Here is an 18380-nt window from a genome sequence, read left to right as displayed (position 1 = left end):
CGCCAGACTTCCTCGAATAACAAGCGGGGCGTCGCTTCGAAGGATCCATTTGAGGGAATTCTCTTCCCGATATCCCGATGACCGGCTCGTCGGGTCAGCGAATATTAATTACACCGAGATTTCCCGCTGCAGTTTTCGAAGACTCCGAGATCCTCTCGCTCTCGGAAAAGCGAGAAATTGCGGCGCACGGTCGGAATTATTGCGTCAGAATGATTGAGACGCAAGTTGGATAAGAGCGGACGGATGAAGCGGTATTTTCTTCCTGAAAATTTGGCGTTTGTCCCGAAACGTATTCCGCAACAGTTGTAAAACGATCTGTATATAGCAAGTTTTGAAAACGTTTCGCAAGATCCCGCGCGAATGTTACATGGCATGATTAACGCGAGACGTCTCGCGACGAATCTCTCCTCTCTCATCATCGGAACCACGCGATAAAAAGTATCAATTTAAACTCGCGTCGACAATTTTTATTAATACGAAAATCGTCAATCAATTAAATACAAGATGTAATGTAACACAAATAAAAATATTTATTAATACTTCTCTCGCATCTCGAACCGTCTCATCCATCGCATCTTTTAAATCTTCAAGAGTCTGAGCGTCGTAAAATTTTGCCGCATTTTTGCATCTCGGAAATGTCTCTCGAGTCTCTTTCGAAATGATGGAAAAAATCGCAAAGTCCCAACTGCAAAAACCCTCTTAAGCACCGCTGTGTACGTCGCTCTCTCTAGTGGTTAGAGGCCCCCTTCTACGCCGGTTCTGCCACCGACGAGAGAGCCAGTCCGCGCTCCCTCCCTCTCTCCCTCTCTCTTTTTCTCGCTCGCTCTGTCTCCTTCTTATCCGTTCCTCTCTCTCGCTCGCACCCAGCAATACGCTCGAGCGATATCATGCTGCGATATCTACTTTTGTTGCATGCCTGCGCTATCTCCATCCTGTCCCTTCCTCGCCGTTATTTCTCGTTCTCTCTCCCTCTCTCTCCCTCTCCCTCTCTCTCTCTCTCTTTCACATTCGTCCTTTCTTTCGTATCCTCTCGCTGCGTCACATACAGGTCGATTACTGCCGCCTCCCCTCCGCCTCCCCTTTGTCAATAGAACAAATTTTTAGCGCAATCACCTAGCCAACTGCACGCACTTGTCGTTTCGGATAAAGCAAGTACAGGTCAGCCAGGGGCGTAATCGGAAATTAATCCCGGCGGATGTGCGGTTTTGTTCCGTTGATGTGTGAAATAAGATTGCGCAGCAGGGTTATTGTCCTATTTGCCATTGTACGTGGACGGGCATGTATTGAAATCCCTCCCAAAGATGTAAGGTGTAAAAAAGATATAAATTAAGAAAAAAAAACCACGAAACGATAGCGAATCGATTATCCCTGTTTGATGTCGAGAATTGAAAAATATTTCGCAACAACAAAGATTCGAGCATTAATTTTCGCTCGGTCATCTTAATCGTTTTATTGCCACTTTTAGAAAGCGAAGGCATTTTCCGAAACTTTGGATTGTTGTCAAATTCCTTTACATTCTTTTTATTTTCAAAGAAAGACATCCATGGGATCCAATGCGTAGAGGCTACGTGGCAATGGCAATTACTGCCATTTCTACGAGCTGGAAATATCTCTGGAAACTCTGGCCAAGTTATTGTCACAGGCTGTCTGTGCGTTACTGTCAATATGGGCATTCGGGACATTCATCGTCTTGCAGCTACGATTCTCATGGCAGTTGTTGCACCTGAATATCCGCGCAGAGAGCGTTTCAAAAGGACCATCGATAATTATCGCAGTAACGCAATTTCAACATTGCTTTCTCCGCAAAGTAACGTCCTAAACCTATAAATTTATTAATCGTGAGAGCAAATTTCCCTCTTAATTCCTTTCTCTATTGTAAAAGAAGAAGAGAGGAGAAAAAGACGGGAAGAAGCCCCAAAATTAACTTCCCGATAAAAGTCGATTCCATGAAATAATCGAAAATTCAACAATATATTATGTACAATTATATAATTGAAACGTTTCACATTTTTCTTCTATCCGGGAGAGGATGAATCGCCCCATCGATCGTTATATATAATGTATAAATTAATAATTAATAGGAATTTGGCTCAAATAAATAAATAGAAATTAAATCCGAAATGGTATAAGTAGTTGGAAGAAACAACCTCCTTCTTATTAATTATTATTTATTTCAAACTAAAAAAACTATAATAATAACGTTAAAGGCTCTTGTGTCATTTTAGATATAATTTTTATAAATCAATAAAATTGCTCTCTTCCGTGTATCTCGTCTTCGTTTCGCCGCCTTTTCGCACGCTTCTCCTCTTCTCGAAACCTTCCAGAATCGATTTCATGACCGAAATAATCGAAAATTCAACAATATATTATGTACAATTATATAATTGAAACGTTTCACATCATGCTTCTATCCGGAAGAGGATAAATCGCCTCATCGATCGTTATATATAATGTATAAATTAATAATTAATAGGAATTTAGCTCAAATAAATAAATAAAAATTAAATCCAAAATGACGCAAGTAGTTGCATCGCGGGAAGAAACAACTTTCTTCTTATTAATTATTATTTATTTCAAACTAAAAAAACTACAATAATAACGTTAATGGCTCTTGCGCCATTTTGGATATAATTTTTATAAATTAATAAAATTGCCCTCTTCCGTGTGTCTCGCCTTCGTTTCGCCGCCTTTTCGCGCGCCTCTTCTCTTCTCGAAACCTTAATTATTATAATTACAAGAAAGATTCTCGAGTTTGCGAAGGTCAGAGGGAAAAAGTTTGTTATCCGAGAAAACTGTCCGGGAAACTTTCGAGTTCTACGTAGCAATCTCTGCGTTTTCCCTCTCGCTCTCTCCCTTTCCATATCTCTATTCGGGCGCGAGTTTGAGGAGCATATACGAGCCGGAACTTTCGAAGAAGGCGAAAAAGTCGATGCTCGCAAGAGGCGCGGGCCAATGTCGTTACCAGGAAACATAATAATCGGACGATATTTTCGGTTTTACGAGGAGGAACAAAAGCAGCTGCCGCAAAGCCGTTGTCGGCAAAACGAACGGCTAATCGTCGCTAGCGAAAGCGACAAGGACGACGAGGGAAGGCGAAATCGAGAAGGCGTATCGAGAGGATACACACCTTTATCCGCACGAGAGGCAGCTTCGACTGACATCTCGGGAAAGTCAAAGCAGGAGAGGAACAATATTACAGGGTAGGATCAAAGGAGTGACGGAAAACGACTAGTATGTGTACGTGTATGTGTGTCCCTTGAATGATTGACGGTCGGCCCGGGCCAAGAGAGCGACTCGGTCGAAAAACGAGTGCGTGCTTTCCAAATGTTCTCTAGCCGACCCACGGCGAGCAGGCATCATTAAGAGTTCCCATTTTCGCCGGAGAAAACTCCGACGTATCTGTCGAGATCCATTTGTATCCCCTACCGTGACGAATTCCGAAGTAATAATTGCTCGATCGCGCAGATGTACTTGGTTGTCTGATGATTCGGAATTTCCTAATATTTATTTTCAGAGTATCGCGATTAAAGAAGGTTTCGAACCTCTCGAATTGAAGCTGCATCCAAAGTATTGCGATTAAGGATGCTTTGTATGTATAATCCCAGCAAAAAGTAGCTGAAAATCAATATTGACGAATATATCCACTTTTGGTGTATTTTGAGAAATTGCGTGGATTATTACAATTTGATCTTAGCTACAGTGCAGAGATGTATTTTTTAATATTTATTGCGTTTTTACTGAAATATTCCGAATTTTGTTAATCGAAATGATTTGACAGAGAATTTCGCCTTGTGTCAGATACGTGGCTAATTTCATTGAATTATATTTAATATCTTCTTAACCAGTTAGTACTTGTATAATATTATTTGACCAAATATTTCCTCTGTATCTAAACTACACTTTTGCAAATTTTAAATAAATTCTGAATATTATTTCCATGTGTTTTTGTCATTTGAATCGACGTGGTTATACGTTTCCCATAAGAACACATGTTAATTCGGTGCAAATTAAAATCCTTACAACTTGCGAACGCTTTAGTGAATCGATTTAAAAATTGTACCGAAGATTCTAAACATATATAAGGACATTCTGTACAATTTTCATTAAATTCTCAATATTTTGAAAATATCCTCAATATTTGAAAATAGGTACGAAACATCCTTAAAAAAATTTCAAACCTGTCGAATTGAAGCTGTATCCAGATCCCCAGATTTCAAGATTTGCTAGAGCTCAGATTTTTAACTGTCATTAATTTTTCAACACCTTCTTCTAGCGTTCCATCGCTTTTCGGTCAAATTGTCAACGTAAAAGAAAGAAAAAATGTTTTGCACATTCACAGTTTCTTGCGTCAAGTCGATGTGAGAAGAACTTTTCCAGTATCCTCGGTTAAGAAAGGAATTATTCGCAAAGATTGAGCTCTTTCGAAGGTGCCGAGGCATTCGCGGCGCAGATTATTGCGAATACGTCGAGAAACGTCGCAAAAAACGGGCAGTGGTCGTGCCGGTGTCAAGTCGACCCGGGCAAACAGGAAGCGAGACTTACGTCATGGTCCCCGACACAACTCGGTCGGCCGCGTGTTGAACCGGTGGTACTAAAATCAAGATCAAGACGAGGCAGAATAGCCTCCATAAATTTTGTAAATCGCTCGCGATCGAACGGCGCGTTCGAGCGACGACGGGAGGGGGAGGAGGGGGGAGGAGGGAGAGGGGTATAAATATGTACGCGATACAAGACGCGGGACCGAAACATCGGGGGAAACTCAGTCGTTGAATTTTTCCGTCGATCGTGCGGCAACTCAGTTGCAAATTCCGTCTACCTTAAAGGTAGAAAATTGTTCGGAAATCGAGATATTTTTAGAGATAAGCCACGATAACTTTGACGGCGGTTATCTTTGTCGACGTGTAATTCATATTCCTTAGCGTTTTCTACGTAATTAAAATTGACGTGCATTTCTCGGCGATGTTCAGAGTCGTTAAGACAAAGACACCGACGACTAAACTGATTAATACATCGTAAAGGAAGTTGGTAAATAAATTGGAAAGAATTAATTTCTGCGGAAAGAAGTATGTCTCCGGTTTTTCTTGTCGCGAATTGACGTGAAATATTTGATTTTACGTGTCTTCTCGATTCCTTCTTCTTTAATTTCGATATAAAATTTTTTGATTTCACAGAAACGGAGAGAAATCAAGCATCAAATTAAATTTCGCGTTCGTGAATAAAACGAATCGAAAATGTAACACGGTTTATTTATGAAGAAAAACTTAGCAAATTTCGAATCCGCGCGAACCGCGTTCCTTCAAAATACTTGATACTTTTCAGAGAAGAGATTTCTACAATTTTCCCATAATTTTTACAATTTTCGTATAATCAATATATGTATAATTAATTTATAGAAAAATTCTAATATATACATATATATTTCTCACAGAGCATATATGTGACGCGAGATAAAAAAAAGAATGGATCAGTATACTCAAATCTTGAAAGTAAATTCTCTAAGAATTCCATGATTTTCCAGGTATTTTTATTTACAATTTCAGGTAAAATTAAATTATATTTGTATAAATATAATTTTAAAATAAGTTTATTTATTGTAAACTTTTAATTATAAATTAAAACAAAAACATTTTAATATATTTTAATAAAATTATATATATATACATATATGAATCTATTTTTTTAATGCTTAAATCTGTTCTTCAAGAGCATTCGCCTCTTTTTGCGCATATCTCTAAAATTCTTATACGCTTCTTTTCGAGAATTCTTTCACCTCTAAAGTGTTTTTTTCTTTCTAAGTGCTTCTTGCGCAATAGACGCTTGCTATCAATGTCGCTCAAGATGTTCTCCATAGAGCGAATGTTTACACTTACGATATAAAAAAATTACCAAACAAGTACTTTTTAAAAAATTCCCCGAGTCTTCATAAAATTCTGTGAGAATTCTCTGATTTTCCAGCTTAAAACAAAAATCCTTGAGAATTCCAGGTTCTTCTTTCCCGGCCGTATACACCCTGTGGACTCTAGATTTATGGCTCGCGGACGCTTTTGCGAATCTGCCTCGCTGCGAAGCTGATAGGACACAAAATTTCGCAATACGGCGCTAAGATGGTAAAGAGCGACCGGTTCAAGGCACAAAGAAGAGGAGGCCTCGTCTCGCGTTACCCACTCTCCTTCTCTCCCCCTCTTGCTTTCTCGCTCACGGGGCACTCTCGAGCGGTCACGTCATTCACCAGGGATGAGAGGAGTACATGAAATGCACTCGCGACGCGCTGGTCCTACACGCAACGTGATGCGCGTAGGTAAGAGCGTAGTCGAGCCCCGCTTCTGCTTCTTTTTCCTTTCCCTTCCTCCTCCTCTCTTCCTCCATCCACTTCTCTCCCTCCCCCCCCCGCCCCCTCGCTCCCGCCTCGCGCGTGTGAGTTTAACACGTGCGCGTCCGTCCGTCCGCTCTCTCTCTCTCTCTCTCTCACTCTCTTTCTCTCGCTCTCTCTCTCTCTCTCTCTCTCTCACTCTCTTTCTCTCGCTCTCTCTCTCTCTCTCTCTCTCTTTCTCTCGCTCTCTCTCTCTCTCTCTCTCTCTCACTCTCTTTCTCTCGCTCTCTCTCTCTCTCGCTCGAGGTAAAACTCGCGCGCGAGCCCTTTTACATAGTCCGTAATTCGGATCGTCTCGGATACTCGCTATTGTTCTACGAAAGCTGAGAACGTCCGTGGAAAAGGGATTGCGGAATCGGAGCTCTGAATAATTTTTCAACGAGCCACTTCGATCATGTGGTAGGATCGGAGAGCGATCGGTGAAAATCAAAAAGTGTATTTGTAAAGAATCTCGGGATGTACATCCAGCTTGTTTGTTCAAAGTTAGACCGCTTCAGTCTTGAAACACGAGAATACGCGAAACACGATTGTTTTCTCAATCAATGATGCGTCCCTTCCATCGTAGATTCGATCCGTGTCGCAGATTTATCATGCGACAAACATGTTGATGTTACAAATATTCGCCAAATATGTACGCGATGTGTAATTATATGTGTGTGTGTGTGTATGTGTGTGGTATCATCGGCAAAATGAAACATTATTATTGCAAGTATGTGTACCTGTATTTATAACTGGTAATGGAAGCGTTGGACTAAACAACATAGATATTTTCAATTAACAAAAAAGAATCAAACGTGTCAGAGGGAAAGAAAGAGCGAGAGAAAGAGAGATATTATATATGTGCCAGATAATTTTAACTTTACTCCGAGAGTAATTTTTAATCCGATCAATATTTTTATATTTATGCATTTTGAATACTTTATATATTTGCGATAAAAATATATCAAAGCAAATTATTCTGCACATTTATTATTTTGGCCTTTATTTAGAAGGATTGAAAAAGACGTATAAATTTTTCAGATTTTTTAAATATTTTTATCTTTTGTAAAATGTGTCAAACAAAAATGAAACTCTTGTACAGTTTACAGAAGATATGAAAAATAATAATACGGAGGTATAAAGATTAATAATTTATCATGATATTTAAACATTGTCAATGCAAATTATTTTTAATACAAGCTTCAAAATAACTTGTTCTCTTTAACAAAAATTCTTAAAAATAATAGGGATTTCTAAAAAAAGAACCTTATACAAATATACAGGTAAAGATTACCTTGTCTGTGAGAATATGTGACGTTATATAAAACGCTATATAAATACATGTCGCTGATATTAACGAAGGAGAAAGATGAGTAGCAATAGCGTATAAATTTGCAATAAAGCGAATATGAGATTCTCTTCCCATCTAATAATATCTAATAAAATAACGAAATAACGAAATAACTTGACAAGTGCGTGCGCGCGCGCGCGCGCGTAAAATAACACCTGTTATTCTTTCGTGCCGAGAAAACTTGTCGCCAGCGGCATCGAGGAACGAAACTGCCTTTTCCTATAGTTTACGTATGCGGGCCGGAATTCTCGACCCTCCGTATCCGCGTTTCCCGTAGCTTGTTAAGCCCGGCTCTCGTCATTAATCGACGACGAGACGATGATCGTGGAGGACGATTTCTGCCTCACGTGTTTCGCGAAAGCGCGCTTCCCGGCTGCTCGGCGCACTTTTCGGTTTAGGGGAAGGCGAGCGAGGGCGAAGCGAGGTACGCACATCATGCGATGTATAACGCGGGACGCGAACCGCTCCCCCCCGCGGGGGGTGCGCTGGGACCTCTTCTCCTTCGGCGGAGTAGGCGGAACAAAGCTCGCACGCACGCACCTCGGCGGCCCTCTCCGCGCGTTCCGCGAGTCCGACGCTCGAAATGATAGTCGTCAAAGCCAAATAAATGCCACTTTACCCGACGCCGAGCGGACAAACAGACCGGCGATCGCTACGACCGAGGCGGCGTCCCCTCTTTCTCCCCATCTCTTTCGAAATGAGCGAGCCCCTAGTATTTTTGGGAGTGTCGAAAAAAAAATACTCGCCGATATAAAATTTGTACGAGTTCTTGGCCTACGCTACGGAAATCTGTCGCGTAATTAACGTGGTAAGATTAAGGATGCTTTGTACAGTCCCGGCAAAAAGTAGCTGAAAATCAATATTGACGAATATATCTTTTTGTATTTTGAGTATGAGAAATATTGCGTGGAATATTATAATTTGATCTTAGCTACAGTGCAGATATTTATTTCTTAATATTTATTGAGTTTTTACTGAAATATTCCGAATTTTGTTAATCCAAATGATTAACTTTTGGGAGAGAATTTCGCCTTGTGTCAGATACATGGCTAATTTCATTGAATTATATTTAATATCTTTTTAACCAGTACTTGTATAATATTATTTGAGCAAATATTTCCTCTGTATCTAAACTACACTTTTGCAAATTTTAAACAAATTCTAAATATTATTTCCATGTGTTTTTGTCATTTGAATCGACGTGGTTACACGTTTCCCATAAGAACACATGTTAATTCGGTGCAAATTAAAAGCCTTACAACTTGTGAATCGATTTAAAAATTGTACTGAAGATTCTAAACATATGTAAGGACATTCTGTACAATTTTCATTAAATTCTCAATATTTTAAAAATAAGTACAAAACATCCTTAAAGGTTACGCACGAAAAATCACTCCTTCTCTCTCTCTCTCTCTTTTTTAATCTTTGAGTGATTTTCATCGAGTTTGTTTTATCGAACGTTACAAATTGCGAATAACGTAATTTGATTCCTTTTTTATTTTTGTAATCCGTATATATTGTTTCCTTTTTTATTTTCATTCGGATATTACGCAAGGCCACAGAAATGGTGTAAAATTAATTCCGATCGAGCTCTGCTCGTCTCTTTTCGATTAAATGTTACAGCCATGTTCGCTGATACGCGGTGGAACGCATAACGCGAGATGAGAAACTCGCGGAATCGATTTTTCCGGAAATTGATTTTTCGTTGTGAAAAGGTTTTTCACAAAAATTCCCTCTTCCTGTTTCTCGGAAAATTTTGTTACACGGTAACTTCAATTTGATTGAACCTTGACGCAATTAGGAGACAATTTGTTTATTCCGCAGCTTTTTTTCCTTCGCGAAAAAGTATCTAGCTTAAGAACTTTGTTAGACTCTCCATCGCATAATGTTGCTTTAATGCGACAAACCGGTTTTCCACGTTTTTCCCACTTCTTCGTAGCCTTCGTGTGTGTCTCTGCGTGATATGGAACAAAAATACCGAGCTTTCTGGATATAAACGCACTTCTTCCGTATATTATTAGATAAATATGTATATCGACTAATATGCAAATGAAAATTTATTAAAACGTAAACGTCGCGTAATATCCTTAATACCTCGCTGCAAATAAGTGTAATATAATGACGTCCATAACGAGTTTTATTCAGCGCAAATCTTCCATAGAATATACACGTACACTCGAACGTCCTTTTTGCCGAAGAATCCAGTGGGAAAAACTCTTGCACGCTCGTGCATCGTCCATCTTGAGCGTTAAGCGTCCGAACAAAACTCAGGGTAGATAATGCAATTGTCTAATCACGACAATTTACATTTATCGATAACGTGTGCGCGATAAATGTAATAACATCCCGATGGTCATGAATTTTCTCCCGTGTCGATAAGAAACGGCACTTTTATTAACGGACCCCCGATACTACTTTTTACCCCGATTTCTACAGCTTTCCCTTTCGCAGGTTCCTGAACTGAATTTTATCGCTTCTTTTTATCATTCCGAGTTTTATCCACTTCTTTTCTTCTTATTCACGTAGCTAACATTTTTATACGCGACTGTCGGGCGTTGCTACAATACATGTGACTCATTAATAAATAGTAAACAGACTCTCGATCGTCTGGCATTGTATATGTTTATCGCGTAGGAGTTCCGATAATATATCCGACCGATTAAACACACACACACACACACGCTATAATTAAAATTTACTCGAGAATGAATTTTCAAATTACGCGGATTCACGCACTAAGAAAAATCGTTTGATTGTAATCAACAAGACGTATATGATTGAAGGCATTTTGATTAAATCAAACAAGAATTTCTAGTTATCATGATAAGTCTCGATTTTTTATAACTTTTTATAAATTTATTATTTTTTATAAATTTTTTAGAACGTTTAATAGATTTTACTATGAGGATTTGGTTAACATTTTCTGGTTGGATCTATAAAATTTCTTGTTACGTTAATTTCTTTGCTTGTCGTTAGGCGGCAAGCCACTCTTAACTTAACTCGTATTCAATATTTGCCATGAAATGTATATAAAGAACTAGAATTAACGTTAAATCCTCTTCTTGCATCACTGTTTATCAGTTTAATTTCTAACAAACTGAACGTAAAATAATTTATTCAATAATCTTGATTGAATTTATGCAATAATCGCGTTGATATTCAGAATATTAAACAGACTTTTGAGATTAGATGGAAAAAAAATTTTAGACGACTTGGTGCTGAGGAGTTTAGTATTATTAACCAGAAAATTTGGTAAATTTAACAGGAAGAAATTAATCAGATTCATCTGGTTCGTCCATTTTCCAACAGACATACCGGTTGAATCTACCAGAATTCTAATTAACGCAAACAGATTTTTTTCTCAGTGCGATGTCGGAGAATTTGTTTATTTATTTCCGTTGATCTCCCTTTACGTGGTCAAACTCTCGGTTTTCTTTATCATTCTGTGTTGTAACACGTTAATACGAGTGACTATGCGATCGCTCATTATCGAGGCGTAAAAACATAGATTTATTCGGGCCCCGGGGCGTGTTATTAATATTTATTCGCGAGATGTCTGTTCTTTGCACGACCAACACACTCGACGCGTCAAACGTCAATCGCTAACGTAACGTCGAAACTAATGCCGCGGGAGATTCATCGATTTGATATTAAGCGTAATCATGCGAGTAAAAAGTTCCTTCGGCGATGCTAACGGTGATTATGATAAAGTGTGCACCGCGATCGTGCTTAAACTGAAAACGCTCGTAGCCTGATTTCTATATCGGTGAACTTGAAAACGTAACGTTACTTCGTGTCCACCACACTCGTCGAAAGCACCGGTATTTTTTGCCTCACATTTAAGGGGACCCCAGAATCGACCGAATGCAATTTTCGTAATTTTCACTCCATTTTGTATCGACTGCATGCGAAATTGCAAATGCTTTTACAAGATAAACATACGTGTGCGAGTGGCTTTGTGGTCAAAAGTGCTATGAATATTGTGCCAACGAAATGAATTTTTATACACACGGTTTTACATGTCAATAGTATCCAAGAGACATTTCCAGCTGTCATCTCTACCTCACACATTTTCTCCTTATATATAAATTTCTGGATTTATACTAAAAAAATACTCTATCGCGATGCAAGCGGGATATAAACCGCAATTTAAAGATCTGAAATAAAAGTGTACAGAAAATTACGATTTGGATGTATTTAATATAATAAGATTAAAAAAAGACCAGAGTAAATTCTTTCAAATGCAGCGCATTATTTATATCATAATTAATAATCATAATTGTTGTACATTATATCGCCAACAAAAGATATTAAACATCGCAACAACCGTACGTGAACCTAATGATTCTTTCGAAGGAAATTTTCCGTTCCCGGAATATCGCAGCTTGCGGAAGTTTGCCGCGTTTGTGTGAAACTAGAAACTGTGTTTGCGTAAATTATCGATCGTTGTGGGAAGAAAAAATTGTATCGATTGCCAATCGAGTCTCGCTCTTTATCTCCCATAAATAAGATAAAGTTACTCATTCACGAAATGCGCGTACGTCAATAATAGCCGAGCGTGTATCAGGTTTATCCGGTGTAAAAGTCGGGCGAGAACAAAACGCCGGACATCGATTGGAATCCTAAACTAAACAAAAAGAATGGAAGAGGAAAAAGGAACGCGCGTACGCGAGAAGGAGAGGGAGAGAGAGAGAGAGAGAGAGCGAAATTATGTTCGGGCCAAAGTATAGCCTACTGTCGGACTACCGAAGCAATCTTTCGAGAGGACGGTGTGGTCCTTCACGGGTGTCCCGTGAAATTGCAGCGCCAGATGGACGAAAATGACGGTGTCCCACATTATTGGCTCCATCCGACGTTCCCTTCGACATCGTCCTTATCCTTGCTCCACGACGCTCGAAAACGCACGCCCGGGTTATCGGCGATCCGCGCTTGTCCGATAAAGAGGAAACAAATCCTCGCGTAGATAAATTTACGTTGGACCGGCGACGTGAGCGAGAATCTCGCCTTTCTCGAAATAAAGGAAGGATTCGCGCCGTAACCGCGAGCCGACGTCTTCTCTCTTGACGCTGTCATTGCCTCGCTCACACACACATGACGCGACACACGAGCGAGCGAGCGAGCGCGCGCGCGACATACAGCCACGTGCTGCTGCTGCTTGCTGTTTTCGCTTACCCGGCCCGAACCCTCCATTCCGCTTCCTTCTCGCGGCTGCAAAATTTTTCACGCGTAGCATTTTTGCCTTCGATCGGACGAGCGGAATCGCGATGGCTGGCTCTTTCCCTCTTCCCCCCTCTCTCCTCCCCGGTCGGTCTCTCTTTCTCTCTATTCTTCCCATTTTCCTGCATGACACGTAAACATCTCCTATTATGCTCAACTTTCGATTATTATTGCTCGATTCGCGGTAATCCTACGACAATGTCGCAATCGCTCCGACACGTGTTTACTTTCTTGCTCTATCGATTTTATTGTTGATAAACATTAGATTAGATTGATGGAATTTAAAGAAAAAGAAAAGAATCGACAGCTCCTTTCTCTCTCTCTCTCTCCAAGTTGTTCGCTAGATTTGAGTTTTTCGAGTGAAATACGCGCCGATAAGCGATAAGATCGGCACACGAGTACCGGCTGTGGCGATTGTTTTGTTTACGAGCGCCTTCGAGCCCGTGTCGCGCGACGACTTTTCGCGAATCTTTTCGCTCTTCGCGATTCGCCCCCGCACGCGATACCATCGCGTGGTCGCGTTCAAAATATATCGGCTTGTTTCCTGCTTACGTAATCCGAGAACTCTCGAATCTTCGCGATAGCTCGGATTGTTATCGAACTTTGAGAACTTACGGGTTGTATCTCGCCTTAAATTTCTCAACTTTCACTCCTCCCCCTCCCCCGCCCCCCCTGAAAATCTCTCGCTTTTGTAGTCGCGTCAACTCGCAAGTCCCGTTACCTCTGACTGTCTTCCAAGGGATTCGATCCAGGCCAGGGATAAATCCATCTCGTCTACTTGTCATTCTCCCTTATTTTAAACTTTTTTTTTTGTATATTGTATTTGATCCGTTGTTTCGTAATTTTTAAAAAAATCTCGCCGTTTTTTCTTATCTTGTTTCCACGATATCGTAAAAATTAAAGACCCCGACCAGCGCGAAATCCGGAAGAAGAAACTAGAAATTTCGCTCAAGGAGAAGTTATTGTGAAACGCGTAAAAACGACGCGACAGGTTTCAAAACAAGATTGTTTCGCATAAAGATGAGATTGCGTAAGATTGTTAGATGGTTGGTTTCCTGGATGCTGCGGATTGAGCGGATCTTGGACGGAGTTGCGAAGAGGGTGTCGTCGACGCCGCAGATTAAAAATGTAAAATTACGTTCGTTATGCGTAAAAGAGAGAGAAAGATAGGAAGTTTTACAAACAAACTTGTTTCTAAAATAGCCAAGCGTGCGACATCAGATGCAGAATTTTCAGGAAAAATTTAGACGTCTCAAAACAGCTGATTTTCAAATTGGTTTCCTGCTTGTTGTAGATTAAGTGGATCTTGAATAGAGTTTTGAGAATGTTGTTGACATTTCGTAATAAATGTAAAATTACACTCGTTATGCATAAGAGAGAGAGAGAGAGAGAGAGCTTTATAAACAACCTTATTTTTAGCATAGCCATGTGTATGACATTAGTTTTTCATCAGAATTTTCACGAAAAATTCGGATGTCTCAGAGATTAACGACCGCATTTTTGAAAGCGAGCTAAAGCTGATTTTCAAGTTGGTTTCTCGAGTGATTAAGTGGCCAGGGTTGTGAGGGTATCGTCGACATTTCGCAGATTAAAAATGTAAAATTGCATAAGAGAGAATTTTATTAACAACCTTGTTTCTAGGATAGCCGCGCTGTGACATCAGATGCAGAATTTTCAGAAAAAATTTAGACGTCTCAAAAATTAACAACCGCATTTTCGAAAACGAGTTACAGCTGATTATCAAATTGATTTCCTAGATGTTGTGGATTAAGTGGATCTTGAATAGAGTTTTAAGCATGTTGTTGACATTTCGCAATAAATGTAAAATTACACTCGTTATGCATAAGAGAGAGAGAGAAAGCTTTATAAACAACCTTATTTTTAGCATAGCCATGTGTATGACATTATTTTTCATCAGAATTTTAACGAAAAATTCGAATGTCTCAGAGATTAACGACCGCATTTTTGAAAGCGAGCTAAAGCTGATTTTTAAGTTGGTTTCCCGAGTATCGCGAATTAAAAATATAAAATTGCATAAGAGAGAATTTTACAACCTAGGATAGTCGAGTGTGACATTAGTCTCAGGATTTTCAGGAAAAATTCGGACGCTTCAAAGCTTAACAGCCGCATTTTCGAGACCGGGCTAACGCGATTTTTCAAGGGTCTAACGACGAAGCGACGTGTTATACCTGCTACCCTATCGATCGCGGTTAACGATGGGAGAAAGTACATTCGCAGATGTCTTCGTGCATTAAGAGAAGCGTAATCTTTTCAATCTTCCCGACTGTCCGGAAGAACCGAAAATGGGGATAATCGCGGTGAAACGCATAATTACGCGTATCAGATCCAGCGAAAATCCTCGCGAAACGCTATTATTTCGCGATAATAATCGTGTCGCTTAGTTTCGCCAAGTTCCCGAAAAGCGTCTCGTCGAATCGTGTAGCACGCGCATCCTTCTAGAAAGGTCCGAGACTCGAGAGACCCGCGGTACAAAAAATCGTGAACATTGTTTTATTAAAATATTTATTAAAATATATTTATTTTTTGTCGTTCCGAGATGACCGACCGACCGAAACAGCCTACAGCTTGCAATCTGTGTAATTTAAAAGAGGCGATACTTGAAAAAAAATAGAGCCTATACACGTAGAATCTCTCGAGACTCGGAGTTAGAGAACGGAGTTGGACTCCGTTCCGTCGGGAAAAATTACCTGCGATTAAGCAGAACTCCACTGTGACGACTAGTCGGACGCGTCCGGCGGACAACGTTCCGTCATCTCGGCGCGACCAAGGAAGCGGGGTCCCTCTGCCCCTAGTATCCTACGCACTGGCACATCGCCGTCCGCATCAACGCCTCTTCCCCGACGTCTCTGTTCCCGGGGGAGGCGTCGGCGGCAGAAAGAAAACTCCGCGACGGAACTGTCACTTGTCTTCGGGGTAGGAATAACGAGCAGCACCTCGACGGAACAAACAAGCGCGAGAGACGAGGAGAGATCGCCGCCTTCCCTTGGCGGAAGGAACGGAGCCCCTTCGCGGCAAGCTACATCTCGCGCCGAGCAACGTCTCGGGGCGAGAGAGCGGTGCTCGTCGCGTCACGATCTCGGATTCGTATTCCCGGGCGATGTCGCATCTCCTCGCCCGACGACCCGGGCGAACCGTCGTTGTCACTCGCGGCTTCGATTCGCTTCGAGCGGGCGTCCGCCGCGGCAACTGTCAGTCGATCGCCGTCGGCGCTTCGGGCATATCTCCCTTTAATACGCGCCGGCCGGGCGTAGCTTAAAGTCGCGCGCTTCGCCGAGCGGAATTTCTCTTCTCCAGAGAACACATCCGCGTCCCGGGCGGATGCGGAGGCACTCCCGGTTCTAACACTCTCGGGTACGGATGGATACGCGATGTCCCGCAACCGCGAAACGAGAACGGATCGAACGTCGGATAGCTTCGGAACGTCGCAGCAGCGGAGCGGGCCTAGATTGCCGTCCGGCCTCGCCGAGGGAACGCTCGATACGTTTCCCGGACGTTCGAGACGCGGAGACGCGTCGAGACTACCGCTCGGAAATCGAGACGCGGCCGCGGACGCGGAATCGCACTTCCGGAGAGAATAATCCGGAGATTGCACGGAGCGGCGTAACGTCCGCACCGCTCAACGACCGAATTGTGACTGAGGACGCGAGGATTATGGGTTCGGGCGGTCCGCCGTGGCGCCAGAAGCGGGGCGAGACACGCCCCGCCCCCTCCGCTCAAGCCACATCCACCTCGACGGCGAGCCGCGCCCCTCGAGGCATTGGCGCCGCCCCCTTTCCGCCGCGGCCGACGAGCGTCTCCTCCGATCGCCGAAGCCGGATCCAAATTCTTTTTCCTTAGAATTTTTCGATAATTAATCGCGCGAAAGACGATGCGGGAGCGATCGGCGAGAATCCCAAAGTCTAGGGACTTTGGCTTTCGCGATCGAGCGAGGAGCTTTCCCTTCTCCCCCCCGATGAGCATTTCTCCTCGGATAGATCGCTTTCTAATCGATAATTGATCAATTTTCCATGAAAATATTGAGAATCGTTAGCGAGAATTGAGCTACGTGAGATATTAATTAAATTTAGTTTCTCCTAGAGTCACGTTGCTGGAAACGCGAGGCTCTAATAGAGCGAGAGCTTACTTGATATATCGATCTTAACGCGTATTCCAAATAACTAATATTCAATTGCCGGATAATGAAATTTATTCGAGTTTTTATCAATCACCGTCTTTGATCGAGTCTTGTCTTTAGCATTCAAAACGAGGTGTACAGAAATATATTTTTTAAACTTTACATGTCGATATTAGTTTAATTTGATTGTTTTTGCAGTGCATTCCCAGTTAGAGCCGTCGCTACTTGTGTGACGTCTCTAATTATTATGTCGCAATAATGGATTCAAGATAGCGAATGTCAAGTATCGTATTTCTTCTTCTTTGATTCTGCGATTTTGCTATTATAGGATTAAAAAAAAATAATAAAAAAAAAAAAATTAATAAAAAATCTTTTCCTTCTCTCTTTTCCGGATTTAGAAGAGTCTAGTTGGTTTGTTAAAGAAATTCTAATTTAAACGCATAATTTTTATATTTTGTAATAAGTCAAATGCTGCTTTTCTCCGCAGTAGTATCTTAAGATATATTTGTTTTTCGCCAAAACTCGATATAACGTTTATTGAAATTTTATAAATGTTATCTCATTTATAGTTGTATTAATGTATTTTGATCGGATTTTATAAATATGAGATGCTTTGTATAATCTCTTCATTACCATTTTGACAATTTATTATAGACGCAGCGATGCAAGATTCGCTTCTATATTTTACTTTCTGAACATATTTCAAGTCTGAATGTAATGAATTAACCGGGATGTATGTGTGTACTTTACTAAATTAATAATAATATAGTAAATTGTAATAAATAAAAATATGTAAAATATATAAGAAATAAATAGAATAAAAAAGTAAAAATAAAAATAACAAAATAAAGAAATTATTAATGATAAAGACTTATAGCATTTCAAAATATGTAAAATCAAAGTTCAATAATTCGATATACGTATGACAAATATTTATTCTTGCGAACGGGACATTCTTGATCGATACCAAGTAAAATTCCGTCAATGATAGTATTTCCAAAGTCCAGACTAAATGTTGTCAACTTTGCGTTTACCATTAATATATGATAGTAAACAAATGAAATGGCAAATGTACGGCAAGCGCACAACAAACAAAGTAATATCGTAATCATAAAACGTCGTGCGTTTTTTCCATAAATATGTTAAAGTAAAAAAAGGAGGAAAAATAACGGCGGTCGGTAATCATCATTGTGCTCAAGATTGGATGAGAATGCAATCCATTCTCAACGCAATTCTAACGGCTATTGATGATTTCCGGTGACGGTCCTGAAGTCCGTATCAGAGTTTATACGCACTGAAATTTGACCGTAATCGAAACCAAAGGAGAG

The 18380-nt window shown here is 40.7% G+C and overlaps 1 protein-coding gene across 2 annotated transcripts in view; it reads right to left on the bottom strand.

Annotated features, from left to right (window-relative positions):
* Positions 1-16554, bottom strand: part of LOC105255486 — a 59558-nt gene extending 43004 nt beyond the window's left edge. For both annotated transcript variants that reach the window (XM_025408236.1, XM_025408237.1), the window contains exon 1: positions 15626-16554. The gene's annotated coding sequence lies outside the window, so the exon portion shown is untranslated. The remainder of the gene's footprint in view (positions 1-15625) is intronic.
* Between the last annotated feature and the right edge of the window lie 1826 nt (positions 16555-18380).

This window comes from Camponotus floridanus, unplaced genomic scaffold, assembly GCF_003227725.1.
Source record: "Camponotus floridanus strain SB8 unplaced genomic scaffold, Cflo_v7.5 scaffold2, whole genome shotgun sequence".
Lineage (NCBI taxonomy): Eukaryota > Metazoa > Arthropoda > Insecta > Hymenoptera > Formicidae > Camponotus > Camponotus floridanus.
Note: the sequence above shows the minus strand (reverse complement) of the source record. Positions and strands in the feature narration are given on the sequence as shown.